Raw genomic sequence first — 15,511 nt, forward strand, 5'->3', positions numbered from 1 at the left:
AGAATGATATGAAGTATATCCATCACCATATAGACCTATCCCAGAATTTTTCAATCTAAAATCTCTTGTGTGTGCTCACGTACTATATTCACCTATATTCACCTTTTTAAACTTTGAGGCTTAGGTCTACAAAGTTACTCAATGAAGTTTTAATATACTTTAATATATCAGAGGACATCTTTTCTACTATAATAACTTTAACTATTGCTACCAAATAACCTCTTTGTACCTTACAGAACCTTGGTTTCTATGGCATAGACATGTGATTGACATTACCACTAGAGACACATTTTATAAAATGAACAAATTAAGAAGTTTAGTAAAGAAACTATTTACATAAGAGAATAAAGTGTCACTCTTCAAATAATTGCTTGAAGATTGCTTAAATGTACTTAGGTTAAATGCCCTCAGTTTCATTTCTAATACATAAGAGTCTTTACAGTTAAAAAAGCCCTCAATAGCTTTGCTCTCAGAACATGCTACTCTGATCTCCATCTCAGTCAATCACTCACAACTGAGATGACAGCTCTTAGGGTCTTCCAGTTGCTCTTGACAATAAGGATACCTTTTTCAAGGACTCCTTGCTGCAGTTCCTTCTACTCAGCCCTCTTCCTGAAACCTTATTGTCTATTTGAGGCTTCAGCAAACCATAGGAACACATCTAAGGAAACATGCAGGGGGCTTGGATATATGGGCACTCACTTTGTGGTCTCTCCTAGCTGTGTTCATGACATTCTGTCACTTTCAGTGCTTATTGTTGGGAAAACTGGGTTAACCTGGTTTAGCCCTGCCTTGAGAAATGTCAGTGAATGCTCTGAAATTTGCATGAAAGTCCAGAGCAGCCATGTACTTTCAACACAGGCGTCATGTGGATTAGTTTACTGTCCCATTGGGGGCGGCTGTAAACCCCTTTTCTCTGTGTTCATTAGCATAATAAAAGGGGATGGATCAGGCCCATGTCACCATCACTTCTGCTGCCAGATAGCTGCAGAACTGTGAGAGCTCCTGGCCATTATGACCACCCTGTGCTGACATCAACAGCCATGCCCATGATAACCATCTTCCTGTTTACATGGGTGCCTCTGCTGATGTCAGTATGTGGTGGTGAAGGGATTTCATGGAGCTCTACATCTATCTGGCAGCAGCAACAGAGACATGGACAGCAAAATGACAGTCCAGTGGGGCAGATTGTTTGGGACTGAGTGTTCTCTGTTTTGTCTGGATTCAGTTCCAATTTGTTTTCCCTCATCCAGCCCATTACCTCCTTCAGGTATTCATTCAGAGGAGACATGCTATCCTTAGCTGAAGTTGTTTTTGAAAACATGGACAAATATATTTGGTTGTCATAAGCATACTGATAACACTCCAACCCATGCCTATGGATGATCTCTTTCGGCGGCTTCATGTAAATATTAGAGCATTAGGGATAGAATGGCACCTTGTGGGACACCACATAACAGCTCCTTTTTTACGGAACAGCTATCCCCAAGTGCAACCACCTGGAAACTGCCTGAGGGGTATGACCAGAACCACTGCAGCACAGTGCTTTCAATAACAAGCAAGAAATAAAAATGTAGTGCTTCTTCACATTCATAGACAAATCAAGAGCTGTTCTATACAGTATCATTTCAGAATACTAGCATTTTATCACATTTTGATCTGCATCTTGTCCCTTCAACTAATCAGCAATTTGCATTTATATTTAAATTACAGAAGTCGCTATATTAAGACACAGGCCAGTCTCTCAGAAACAGAAGAGGTTCTAATTTCTCTAGTTTGTTGTCTAGTTTGTCGTGCATTTTTGTCATCTTTAGGTTTTCCTTTTTCACCTTTTCTAAATCTTCCTTCATTACTTTCAATTCTTCTCTGATCTCCTGTCTTAGGTTTTGTAATTTTTCTTGTAATTTTTGGTTTTGTGCATCTTGTTTTTGGTGTTGTTCATCTTGTTTTTGAGAGATTTTCTGAATTTCTGTGAGGATTTCTTTGAAGTCTAATTCCTCAGTGAGGGAATCTGTTTTTGTTTGTAGTTTTGGATTAGACATGATTTTGCCTTTTATGCTAGACATTGTTTCTTAGTTTCTCAATATTTGTGTATATGCTTGTGTTATCTGTTTCTCTGTCTTTCTTTAAGACTCTCTTTTCTCTACATTCTTTATCCTAAGTTTGGTTTAGGGGTGTCTTAAGTTCTTATCTTTCTAATCCTTCTTTTGCTAGGTAATTATCAATGTCTCTGTCCTTTTTCAATCGTTGCTGTCTGATTCTGTAATTCTGTAATCCTGTGGCTTTTGAATCTTTCTATCTTCCTCTCTGTCTGTCCCTCCTGCTCCTGTTTATGTTGTCTTGTCTATCATCTTATTTTCTATCATTGTTATTGTTGTCTTCTTTCTCCATGCTTTCCTTCTTTCCTGATGATTTCTCACCTTTCTAGTCCTTTCGTGTTTCCTGTTCTTTATTTTGGAAGGTTCTTTCAGGCCTCCTCCACCTTCTTTTTCCGTCACTTTCTCTTACTTTGCTTTATCTTTTGGGTTTTCCTGTCACTCTTAGCTTTTTGTAGCTCTGTGTCCACCCTGGTTACTTGATTTGATCTCCTGTAGTGCCTATCCCCTTCCAGTTGGTTTTCTAGATCCTGGCTTTCAAGCTCTATGGATCAATTTGTTATGAAGACGGAGCTCAGTAGACTAAACAAAGCCTGCTCAAGGACGCGGTAATGGCTGCTCATTTTTCTTTTGTTTTTCCCTGTGAGAGGTTCTCGGGTGAGTACTGTTGTCTTTAAATCTCTCCCCCTCTCTTTATGCTAAGCAGCCTTATCCTTGGGGAAATTCTTTCCCTTTGTGCCACTTTTTACTAGTTTCACTGATTGCTTACCTTCCCCTCTGTCTTGTGTCTTTGAATCTGCTTCTTTCCTTTTGGGAGTGAAAAGAGTCTCCAAAGCAGTCTGATGCTTTGTTGTTCCCTTCTTTGTATCAATTTCTTATTGGATTGGGTTTGTTGGCCAGCTAGCCAGCGGGGTTCAAACCCCTTATCCCGGGTCCAATCTGCCTCCCTTGCGCACCACTGCCAGGCATCTTGGGTGTGCCTCCTTGAGGGAGGCGCTTTGCTAGATGCTTTTGGCTAGTTGTGCCATGGGTTGTGCAGTTGTGCAGTAAACTGCAGTTCAGATGGTACTACACTCCAGTAAAATTAGCAAAATTTAATAAAAATAACTCAAATTTATGCTGGAAATATGTGTGTGTGTGGGGGAAATCGGGACCTTTTACCATCAATGGTAGACCTGTGAGAAAATTAAAGAATATTGGGCAACAGTACACCAAATGACATAATAATAAAAATTAAATTTAAATTAGAACCAGAAATGTATTTATTAGGATTCTCTAATTCCACATTAAATAAAAACCAAGATAGGATGTTCTGCAGCCAGACTTGTACTAGCAAAAGTATGGAAAGGGTGGGGGGACAACACCAGAAGAATGGATACTCAAAGTACTAGATATTATACAAATAGATATCCTAACACAAAAGATAAGAGGCAGGAAAAATAAAACGGACTGGACAAATTTTTTCAGAATTTATGAGGAAAAGAAAATTGGACTTTGACATAGATCTGTCTTATATATAAATATCATATAAAGAAGGAGGACTGAAATTAATAAACAGGAAAAAAAAGAAATCGAAGGATCAATCTCCAAAGCACAGATGGGAAGTCAACACAAACAAAGTTTTTTTTTGGTTTTTTTCTTCTTTTCTCTCTCTCTCCTTCTCCTCTCCTCCCCATACCCCTGTTTTCCCTTAAATTTTCTAGATTCCTATTCTATCTCTTCATCTATCTATACATTGTTCTCCCACTTTCACTGTATTCATTTCACATAAATCAAATAAAAATATTACAGAAAAAAAGAAACAGAAGAGGTTAGCTGTAACTCTAAGAAATTAAATATTTTTAGAGTACTATCAATCACTGAAAAGGATAGTGCTAAAAGAATAATAGCTTGAAACAAAAGCCCCTTCCACACAGCTGAATAAAATCCCACATTATCTGCTTTGAACTAGAATATGTGGCAGTGTGAACTCATAACCCAGTTCAAAGCAAATATTGTGGGATTTTCTGCCTTGATATCCTGTGTTAATTCAAGCTCTGTTTAATATTATAAAGTTTAAAAGAAAGAATTTCAGAGAGCTCTAATTGCTTTCCACTTATGCTTCCCTTGAGCCACCTGTGTGCCCATGGCTCCATGTTTTGAGAGCCCGATTAGCTGATCAGCTATTTCGGGCATGTGTGATGGAGCAGCCCAAGAAAGCAAGAGTTTTTTTATGACTGCATGTGAAAATGTCATTTTTCAGGTGGAATTGGGTTTTAAGTGCAACTTTTTAACACATGCTTTTCCGTTGTTAACCCGATTCTGCCTGCACTTTGGCTAAACATCATTTAGCCACCCCTTTTTAACCCAGTTACTTCCAGGTTTTAGCCATGTGTAGAAGGGCCAATGTGAAAGGAAATGTGGCTAGACAGTAATAGTTCAAAACAGATGCCCTGCAACATTTCACAAATGAAAACCAGGATCTGTATGGTCAAACAACACCAGAGTATGATCAAAACAGAGTGACAGGCAACAAGAAGCAAATGTTACAAAATAGGAAGAACACACAGAACTACTGCAATTTCTAGTGAGTTTAACAAAGCATGAAAAAAAGGGGGGGGGAACCAAATGACCCCATTGGAAAGAGCAAGACTCTGCCACTCTCTCCCAATGTTAATTAGAGCAAATTAATTGTGCTCAATCTACTTAGCTTGCAGCAACAGAAAACTGAGGATAAAGGGAGAAAGCAAGAAGCATAAAGAGAAACAGACATTTTAAAAGCATCTGAAAAGCGAGACAGCAGAGGATTAAGGTATTTTTAGCACTGTTCACCGTTTTGAAACTATTTAAGAAAGAAAAGGGGGCATATTATTATTATTATTAATAATAATAATAATAATAATAATAATAATAAATGGTGGTGGTAACAAAAACAGGGGATAAATGTGGAGTTTGTTTCCAAAAGATACCAAATAAAAATGGCAGCACATTGTTGGCTAGGACTAGAATCAAAACTATCAAAATGTATCAAATCACTTTGGTACAAGCCTTGGAAAGTTGCATTTTAGAGCAAAGGAATGTAATTCATCAGCAGTAAAATTCCAGTAAAATTTGTTCAGAGGGATTTGGTACCTTTTGGAAACAAGCTCCACAAATGAGGCAGTGGTATTTTAATTGCAAAGATGTCTTTGTTATGCTTAGAGATATTAATGAGTGTGTTTCAACAATGTATTGTGTGCACAACATAAATAAAGACAATAACTTAAATAAGAATCATTTACCATACACAAGTAAGCCTAAGGCTTATTCATAATTATCACATGTTGTGTTAAGGATTTTCCTATGTCCACTTTAAATATCCTGAAACTTCAGCTCTCTATCTTTGCAAATGATATTGTCAGCTGGATACTTGAAGTATAGAATGATAGTTTCAGTTGCTTATATTTTCTTCATATTGTTGATATATACCATTGGCCCACCATATCCATAGACAACCATCCATAGCCTGATAATATTTCTATTCCTCCCACTCCCCCCAAATCAAAGCTTGAATTTGCCATTTTATATAAGGAACACTATCCTATTATACCCTTGTATATAATGCATCTTAAGCAGCTACAAATTTTGGCATCCATTGAGTTCCTAGAACCAAAATTCTAATGGATTTTAAGATCCCATTGTAGAATATCTGCAACATATGTGTTGATTCTGTTGCTGTTCTTGTGTGCCTTAAAGTTATTTCTGCCAGGATATTCTTGGCAAGATTTATTAAGGGGAATTGCTTTGCTTTCTTTTGAGGAGAGTGTGACTTGCCCAAGGACCGCCAGTGGGTGTCCATGGTTGAACAGGTTTTTTAGTCCTGCTCTTCAGAGCCTCTAAGACTCAAACCACTAATCCATGCTGGCTCTTTTCAACATCCTCATCAATGTACAAGGGAAAAATTGAAAACTTTTGTGCCCAGGAACTGTCCTTCTCTTCCTCCTCCTTTTCCTCTTCCTCCTCATAATTATATCCCTGAGTCCCTTCGAATGAGAAGGGCGGGATATAAATGTTGGAAATAAAATGGAAATATATCCTTCCCACCTCAACCTACATTATTTTTTGAAGCCAATTTGTTTGTCATACACATATTCATAATAAACTTATTCATCGATCATTCAATAAAAGAAGTGACTCTATACTATACATGGACATCACCCAATGGCCAATATAGAATACAAGTATATTATATGATTGGAAGCAGAAAAATGAGAAGTTCAATTTCCAACATTGGAACAAGACCATGAGTAGATTGTGACACAGACAATGAACTGCTAAAATCAAAAATTAAAATAAAAAGGCTGTTAAATCAATACTTGTGCCAAAATACAACTTGAAGAACATCTCTGTAAAATTTTAAAATAATGTTAAAAATTTATTTCTCTGATTGTCTGGAAGCCTGAAGAACTCTGAAGCAAGGGACATTGTGAGGGAAGAATGCAAAACCACACTCTTTCTAGCTAAAAAGAAAGAAAATCTCCAGTAGAAATTCTTCAAACAGTTCAGGACATATGAGAAAGAAAAGTAAAAAGGGGCCAGAAACAGGAATAGAACACTGATCATAGATTCAGCAACTTGTGCACAGGGACAAAGCAAACTACAATAACAAGAATGAAGAGAAATAAAACACCACAACCCAAAAAGCAGAACAAGAGATCTCTTCCACAAGACTCAAGAATTCAAAGAGAAAGTTAAACCAAGAGTGGGAATACTCTCTAACCAGCAAAGAAACACACTGAATGATTAATAAGAAATAAAACACTACTTAAAACAATATATCAAAGAACTTTATAAATGGCATGGAAGGATGACAGCTTCTTTCAAGGCAGTAGCATTTGACAATGAACCCATAATTTTAAAAAGTGAAGCAGATGCTACTCACAAAACATTTAGGAGCAATAACTTTCTACAGATGGTATGCAGCAGTTCCAATAAACAGATACAGAATTCTCTAAAATATTTACTAAAAATAATTTTTCAGATTTTGGAATACTTGCATATGTATAATGAGATATTTTGGGGATGGAACGCAAGTCTAAACAGGAAATTCATTTATGTTTCATATATACCTTTTATGCATAGACAGAAGATAAAATTAGATACAATATTTGTATTAGTTTTGTTCCCGAAACAAAGATTTTGTACATGGAACCATCAGGAAACAGAGGTATTTTCTATCTCAGCCATTCAAGTTTGGGAGTATTCTGAAATTCTGGATGTTCAACCTATAGTGCTTGGATGGCAAAAGCAATGTTTCTACAAAAGGACCCTTTGGCCACTGGCTGAATTGCATAGCTCAGGGTCTGGAAATCAGTGCTTTTCAGGCTGAAACCACCATTTTATTTCATCCAATGTGCTCAATTGGTACAACTGTCTTTTTAGTTATTGAAAATTGTCATGGACTGGCAGTCAATGGTTCAGTGGTGTGCACTGGTCCAGGGACCACCATTCAGAGTAACTCTGTTGTAAATCATTTGTTGCCAGGCAAGCTGATATTCATTTTTCTGCTTAGACTCTAATTAGTGAGATAAGAATTGTGGGGCTTCAAAAATCCTGTCTCATCTTTAAGAAAGGCTCATATGGGTCTCTGTAATTTTCTTGAGTTTTCTTGAGCATCTACCAGCATCTTTTTCCCAAGTATTGCAAAAATATAGATGAAAGATATGCCCACTCAAAAGAGAAATGCATACAACTGCAGTGGCATCTTCTTGTGAATTCTTTGGGGGGGAAAAAATCTAAAGTACACATTTCAAAAGTAAAGTTCCAGGTCACAGTCTCTTAAGAATGTTTTGGGAAGGAAGTAACAATGAACATTCTCATTGCAATTAATATACAAATCACATACACTACAGTTTTAAATTTATTTCAATTTTCTGCTTTATAAATGATAATGATTTCCCTGGGATTTTGGAACTAAAGCTATGGATTACTTCTTCACTCCCTCTCTCACAGTTCAATAATGCTATGCAAATTACAATCCATAGCACATATTACTAAGTTATTAAACTTTCACCTGCATTCCCTTGGGGAACAAAAGCTTAAGGGAGTGGCAGCGGCACTCAAATGCACATTTCAGGGATGGTGAGTTCTCTATGTAATGAAGAAAAAGCCATTCTTTATCAAAAAATTTCAAAATACAAAATACTCCAGAATCCAATTGTCCAAAGACAGTGACACCTTTGCTTTCTGATACACATTTTTATGCACAAAATTACAAAAAATATTGTGTATAAATTACCTTTTGGCTATGCTTATAAAGTATATGAAGCATAAATGATTTTTGTGTTTAGACTTAGATCCCATCTCCAAGATATCTCCCAATGTATATATTTGCAAATATTGATATTTCACAATCCAGAAAAGAAATCAAAATCCAATGCTCTGGCATTGGGGAAAATATGGCTTTGATGATGTTGTTAGGAGTGCACCTACAAGTATTCACCAGCCATGGCTATGGCTTCTAGGATTTGCAGTTCAATTAAGCCTGGAGAATCACACGGTTCCCACCTAAATGGAAAGCAGTTTTAATTAAACAACAAGCAATACCTTGCTTAGAAATAAAATTTCAGTTAGAATTATATATGCAAAAGGTTAACATATAACACAAAAGACTATCAGAGGAATCAAACCTATAGCTCCTTCCCAGTTTTTCCCCTATTCAAATATAAACCTTGCTTGTTCTGCCCCAACTGAGTATAATGTAACATATTCCACTTTAATAAATTTAAGGTACAACTGTGTTGGTATTTTTGTAAACCTCTGTAAGCAACGGACATAGCCTGACTTTTGACCTAATCAGAGGGGGCTTACATGGGTGGCATATGCCAATTCAGCAACAGTTTATCCATGGAGCCTGCCAGCTCCATGGGTAAACTATCACGGACCTGATGTATGCTGCCATTACGGCACCACAGGAGGCTTCCCACATTGTACCAGCAACAATGGTGGGAAGCCAGGTGGTTGATGCTCCCTCTCTGTGGGATGGAGTTGTGAGTGAGTCAGGTGGTACAAGGCAAGGCACCGTCTGATCCACCACAATGCGTGAAAATTCTGGCAGCCCATCTGATGAGGCTTTGTGTTAGGTTTGAATTGTTGTACCTTGTACATTCTTCTCTGGCATGTTTCTCCACCTGAACATCAGGAAGAACTTCCTCACTGTGAGAGCTGTTCGACAGTGGAACTCTCTCCCCGGGGCTGTGGTGGAGGCTCCTTCCTTGGAGGCGTTTAAGCAGAGGCTGGATGGCCATCTGTCGGGAGTGCTTTGAATGCGATTTCCTGCTTCTTAGCAGGGGGTTGGACTAGATGGCCCATGTGGTCTCTTCCAACTCTACTATTCTATGATTCTATGATTCTATGATTCTAGTTATCAACCTTCAGTGTCAATTCCTTAAGCATTTCCTTCTTCAGTACATTCTTAGGTCCTGTTGTTCAGTTTTAAAATAAAGCTCAGCTTTTATTTACCTCACCATGGTTGGGCACAAGTTTAACCATCTGGCTATAGACATACCAGACAGCAATTCTGAGACCAGAACAATGTCAATACAGTATATCAAAATATGCTTTTTGTTATCGTAGAAAACACTACTGAAATTATATGTACACACAGAACACAAGTTTCCTTTATAGGGACAGATGTTATTAAGTGAAAGCACCAATGGCAACCAACATGGCAGTAGTCAGTAGTCTTTCTTTCAGCATCAGGATGCAAAGGCATAAAAGCCACCACTTCAAAAACATGGTTGCTAGGAAGCTGACATATATTTTTCTGATGCTGAATTTGGAACCCTCAATCAACACTGCTTTCCAGTGCATGCAATGAAGGATTTTCACTTATCTTCTGCCTCACCATTAACAGAAACATGTTGACTAATGGGAGATTCAGGGCATGATTACAGCCTGGATTCTGGAATTTACTTCCACAAAGATACAGAGATGCCAAAGCAAGTGCATGGTATTTATTTAAGGCCTCCAGAATTAAAAGCAACATGTCTCTGAACATAATTTGCTAGGGAGCATAATCAGAACAGTGCTTCTGTGTTTTTACCTTACTTCTAGGCTTCCCATAGACACCATGCTGTCTCTGAGAGTACAGAACAGTGAGTCAGAGAGATCTTTGGTCTGATAATGCAGGGCCTTCATGTTAGTTTATACTAACATTGTTATTTATGTTGAAGTGAATGAAAACCTGCGCAACATCCTGGACTGAACAAAATTTCTTTGGACAATTAAGAACTGAGAGAAGTATGTCTGGAATCTGCCAGATAGTATTCCTTTTCAAAAAACTAGACAGAACTTCCTTAGGAAAATTTTACAGTATAGCAGTCTAAACCAATGGTGCAAGAGTTGTCTGATTATGTTGGCTTTACCAAACATACCATAAAAAACAGACGCACACAGGGTGTTGGGATTACCAAAGGTTACAATTTGTTCATTGGTTAAAACTGAAAAAATAGTTGGTTGGCAGCCATACATGGTTCCTGGATCATGGTATCGCTGCCAACTCTGTTTTCAGTTTGGCAATAGCAGTCAGAGAAAGCACACGCCACCACAACATCCCTGTTGGTTAAGTCGGGCAGGGTATCCCTTCAGAGTCACTGGTGCAAGAAAAAATAGAAGTTGTTATACAGTACTCAACACAGGCTGTGTTTTCACTTGTGATATGTCAAATGAAATCATGGGCCCCTGAACATAGGTTGCTCTAATTAAAATATATCATATATTCAGTCTTCTTTTGGAAGTTTTATTTGCAGAATGATGACATAGTCAGATTTTGAAGCCAAAAACTTGGGTTACTGCTAGGAAAGTTAATTTATCAAACACTTCACTGCCCAACTTGCAGAATGCTAATGCAAGGAATTAACATTCACTTCATTTATTGCATTTTTATCCTACTTTCCTCCCAGGAAACTCTGAAAGACATTCAAGGGGCTTACCCTAGTTTATCTCCACTTCTCACAACAATCCATGTGAAGCAGCTTAGGATAAAAGACCTTGGTTTTTGCGAAGTCTAGTTATTTATTTATTTAAAACTAAAAGGCCACCTTTCAAATTTGTAGTCACTTCAAAACAATATATAATATAAAATAGTAACACTTATTATCAACTAATTATAAAGGAACTTAAATTGTAAATAGCTCAATAACAAGCCATTTCAAATACAATGCAACACAATAGTAAGATCCAATATAGTTGAAATGTGTGGTCACAGCAAATGCAATAAAGCCTAAAGCAGCATCGTGCACATTTAAAACCAGCTTAAATTTAGCCACAGAAGGAATCAGCCATTTATCTCTTAGGAATAAATCCCAAAGGGTCCTCAGAACAAAGATCCTCCATGGATATAAACCTGCCCAGTTATATCAATTTGCTCCCATTCTGACAGCCATCATTACTTCTTAAAGAATACTGGAATTTAATGTTTGATGATGTCCTTAATTTGTCCTCTGTGAAAATTTAACATACTGTACTCACCTCTATTATAAATGAAAAAAATTTCTAGCAGAGAATTCTGAGTACCTCACTAAACTACAATTTCCAGGATTCATCAGGACTTAACCACAGCAGTTAAAGTCAAACAACTGCCTCTGGGCTGCACAGACAGTCTAGTTTCTCTACACTTTACTTATCTTGCTGTCAGGCCACTGAGTATAGCTCTCCAAAATTGGTTTGATCCCAGAAATTATATCTATCAGCCATGATTTCCATGTTTTCTTCACAGACAAACTCATGTTGATGTAATTAATAAGAATCTCAGATCTCAGAGCCTTCCCTGGACCTCAAAGAAAGAATAGCACTTTGCTTTTTTTTTTGTACATGCTGCTAGTGCAGGCTGCTTTAAATGTGCTGCTATGAACACCTGGACACCCTCAAATCAAGACTACCACCAGAACTAGATGTGAGAGAACAAGCAGCAAACAAAGCATTTGAGATTAATTTACCCCAGCATTATATTTTGGTAGTTACTGGATAGATATACAACAAAATACCACATACATTGAGATGGGAATCCTTCCCTAGTCTGATTCAATCTTTCTTGTTTTTTTATCTCCTTCTGCCCCCTCCGTAATTGTTGTGACTGCGCCTTCGGGGATTATGGTTGATGGTGATGGAATTCGAAGAGGAAGAAAAAACCCTCGTGATGAGGGTTCACTGGAGGAGTTGCGCAGGAAGCGACTTAGAGAGCTATATGGGGGATCTTCTGAGGAAGATTCAGATGGGGAGATGGATGCTGAGGAACAGGTGGTGGCTGGGGAAGCGGGCACTGAATGGGCACAGCCACCGGAGATGTCTGGGGATTTGGGGCCTATGGATACTTCTGAACCTGGGGTTTCTGCAGGAGCTGATCCCAATTGGGATACTTGGAGAAGGGAGGATGGTTCTTTAAGTGTTCATGGGGCTAAGTGTGTGCAGGATGATTGGGACTCCGACGAATTGCTAGGTACTCCAGATCCACGAGCTCTAGCTGTGTGGAGTTCAGACTCTGAGTAGATTTGGGACACCTGGTGTTTGGGTGTGAGTGTTTGGTCACCCAGGAGGAAGGGGAATAAAATGGGAATGTTTGGCCACTACACTTTGCGTGTGGCAAGGTGTTGCTGAGGCGCCATTGGGATCTCTGTGTTTCCATGAAGACTGGACTTGGACTATGATTTGAATCTGCTGATATCACCTAGCTTGGCTCTCGCTGTGTCTTATCGTGGACCTGTTTTGGATGACTGCACCCTCTTCGGACTTTGGATTGAATTTGACCTGGCTTCTGTCTACACCCTCTGACTGACTCCCGGCTTCTGATTATTGGTTTGTCTTTCGGAATTTCTGCTGCCTCCTGACCTGACCTTGGATTCTTCTGACGACGGCTATTCATCATCCCTTTGAGGCTTTCGGCTTATCTGCACCGTGGAAGCAGCTTTATTGCTTTTCTAGTTTGTTTATTTTCCAGCAATTGACTCTATTTGTTTTCCAAAGCTGAATAAGCTGAATAAGCTGAAGCGTTATTTAGCTTTTTATTGAATGCCAGCATGGGAAATTAGCGTGGCTCGTTTCTGAGTTATTATTGTCCAATCTACTCTCGAAAACTGAAAAGTGAAGTGTTTCAAGGATATTTCCTGTGTTTATGTTATTTTCTGGCTTATCTTCAGAATAAACTCTGTTTGTATGTTAACTGGCGTCTGACTCTTGACAGTAATTCTCCCTTTTAGCTCTTTTCTTTCATAATCTTTCATTCTCTCCCTCTTTCTCTTTCCATTCCCATTTCTAGATACACTGATCATTTTTCTTTTTCCTCCCCTATTGATCTCTCCAATTATTTGCTCCTCTCAAAAACAACAACCCTGAAACCATGAATGGAATGCTGTACATCTCATTGAATTCAACAAAGCCTCCTTTATAATAGACATATCTAAACTGGTGACTTATTGTGTTATTTCAAACAGAGAAAACCTATTTAATCAACGGTGCTTTCCTAACCTGAGATTAGTTCATAAGATCTTTCTGGCCCGCCAGAGAGGGAGGATGTAACTCCATCCCATGCCAGTCAAATCCTTATATCAAAATGTCAATAGCCAAAGTAGCTCCATCCTTTCTGGAGTAAGCTTCTGTTTCTTCAGCTTCATCCACCCCAAACTACCCCCAGTCACTCATGCATGAATTCCACAACCTCCCAGGGATAAATGAAAGATGAAAAGCAAGGTAAAGCTGAGTGTCATCCACATACTGCTGACAGTGCAGCCAAAACCCTTGGATGACTTCCCTCAAATATTTCATGTGAATGTTAAATTGCATTCAACAAATCTTACAGCAAAGCGTGATTCTGAGATCCACTGCAGCTCTAGCTCCAGCACCCTGTTCTCTAAAACACACTGTTCCTCATTTAAAATGTATACTTTGCAGATGGAAAAAGATTAACTCCTACCTAACCTCATATTATTAAAATATCTGCTGACTTCTTGCATATTTCATCTCATAGTAACACTCAAGAGTTGGTATAAATTATTTATTCATATTCTGCATTGCTCATACAGTCATTCAAATATTACAGTTTATCCCCAGTCAGACTTCTTGTCTAGCCACATTCACTCTTACTGTTATCACTACTTTAATGCAAACAAACAAAAATTCAACTGGTTGATAAATCCACTAATGGATTTCATAATATAGGCATACACCAAGATCATCTCTGTAAGTTACGGGTAGAAAGTAAGAGGAGGTTATTGGGGTATGTGCTATATGTAAGGGAATAGTGTACCGGTATGTGTGTGTGGTATGCTTATGGTTAAAAGAACCTAAAATAAGTGTTATCTGGCACATCCCTCTCCTACACTGTCAGGACTAAACTGAATTCATATGTTAGTGGTACTGTAAGATCAATATGATGGTTATTACCTGCCAACTTCTGGAGCATTGTGGAGAAGGTGGTTTTTGTGAATATGACCATTGTGTTGTCGAAGGCTTTCATGGCCGGGATCACAGGGTTGTTGTATGTCTTTCGGGCTGTGTGGCCATGTTCCAGAAGCATTCTCTCCTGACATTTCGCCCACATCTATGGCAGGCATCCTCACAACCTCTGAGGATGCCTGCCATAGATGTGGGCGAAACGTCAGGAGAGAATGCTTCTGGAACATGGCCACACAGCCCGAAAGACATACAACAACCCCACAATATGACCATTGTTTCGTATCCTCCTCCATCCCACACAATCCATAATATCATATAAAATAATAATTCACAGTATTGTCATAAACGTGCTGAGAGTTAATAAAAGCATTTTAAATTGGAATATCAGTGCTAGGTATTGGGACTCTGTCGTCTGCCAGGATAGCCAAGTTTCAAAACCAACCTTGATATTAAAAAGTCACCATCACCACACATTTACATCTGAATAAGGTATGTTGTGAATCACCTAGAAAATATATATAAGATTTATTTATTGAAATATTTATCCATGATGAAAACTACTCTTCAAGAACTTCTTTCCCTACAAACTGACACAGAATTAAAACATATGCCAGTTTCATCCAACAGGATGAAAGAAAGGAACTAAAATTCAGAAAACATGTCTCCACTGGAAAGATAAATTGCATTGTAAATAGACACAATATTTATTTCCTGAAATATTTATCCCCAGTGCAGTTGTATAATTCAGGAACAAAACATAACATCTCCGGAAGAGCCAGAGGCACATCTCCCACTGCCTGAGGCATAGCTAATACTTCAAAAATATCACATGCACAGCACCTTTTAATGATAATAAAATTACTTCATTATTTTAGATCCTCCAGATATTTCACCCATACATTTTATATAGCATTTCTAACAGCAGATGTCAGGCACTTTAAAATACAATTGCATAAACACTGTGCAGTTCTTTAGGGAGTTTATTTTAATGTTTGGACAAACATACA

At 38.2% G+C, this 15,511-nt stretch overlaps 1 protein-coding gene and 1 long non-coding RNA gene across 7 annotated transcripts in view; one reads left to right on the plus strand and one right to left on the minus strand.

The window, feature by feature from the left end:
- Positions 1-15,511, minus strand: part of cntn3 (contactin 3) — a 286,640-nt gene that overhangs the window by 240,544 nt on the left and 30,585 nt on the right. The gene's annotated exons all lie outside the window — the stretch shown is intronic.
- The window catches only part of LOC134297100 (uncharacterized), a 132,878-nt gene continuing 119,868 nt past the window's right edge, over positions 2,502-15,511 (plus strand). For 3 of the 6 annotated variants that reach the window (XR_010003829.1, XR_010003832.1, XR_010003830.1), the window contains exons 1-2: positions 2,504-2,753; positions 4,786-4,887. This is a non-coding gene — a long non-coding RNA (uncharacterized LOC134297100). Of the gene's footprint in view, positions 2,754-4,785; positions 4,888-15,511 lie in introns of all 6 variants that reach the window. The other 3 variants (XR_010003833.1, XR_010003831.1, XR_010003828.1) reach the window with 3 other exon arrangements.

This window comes from Anolis carolinensis, chromosome 2, assembly GCF_035594765.1.
Source record: "Anolis carolinensis isolate JA03-04 chromosome 2, rAnoCar3.1.pri, whole genome shotgun sequence".
NCBI classification, from domain to species: domain Eukaryota; kingdom Metazoa; phylum Chordata; class Lepidosauria; order Squamata; family Dactyloidae; genus Anolis; species Anolis carolinensis.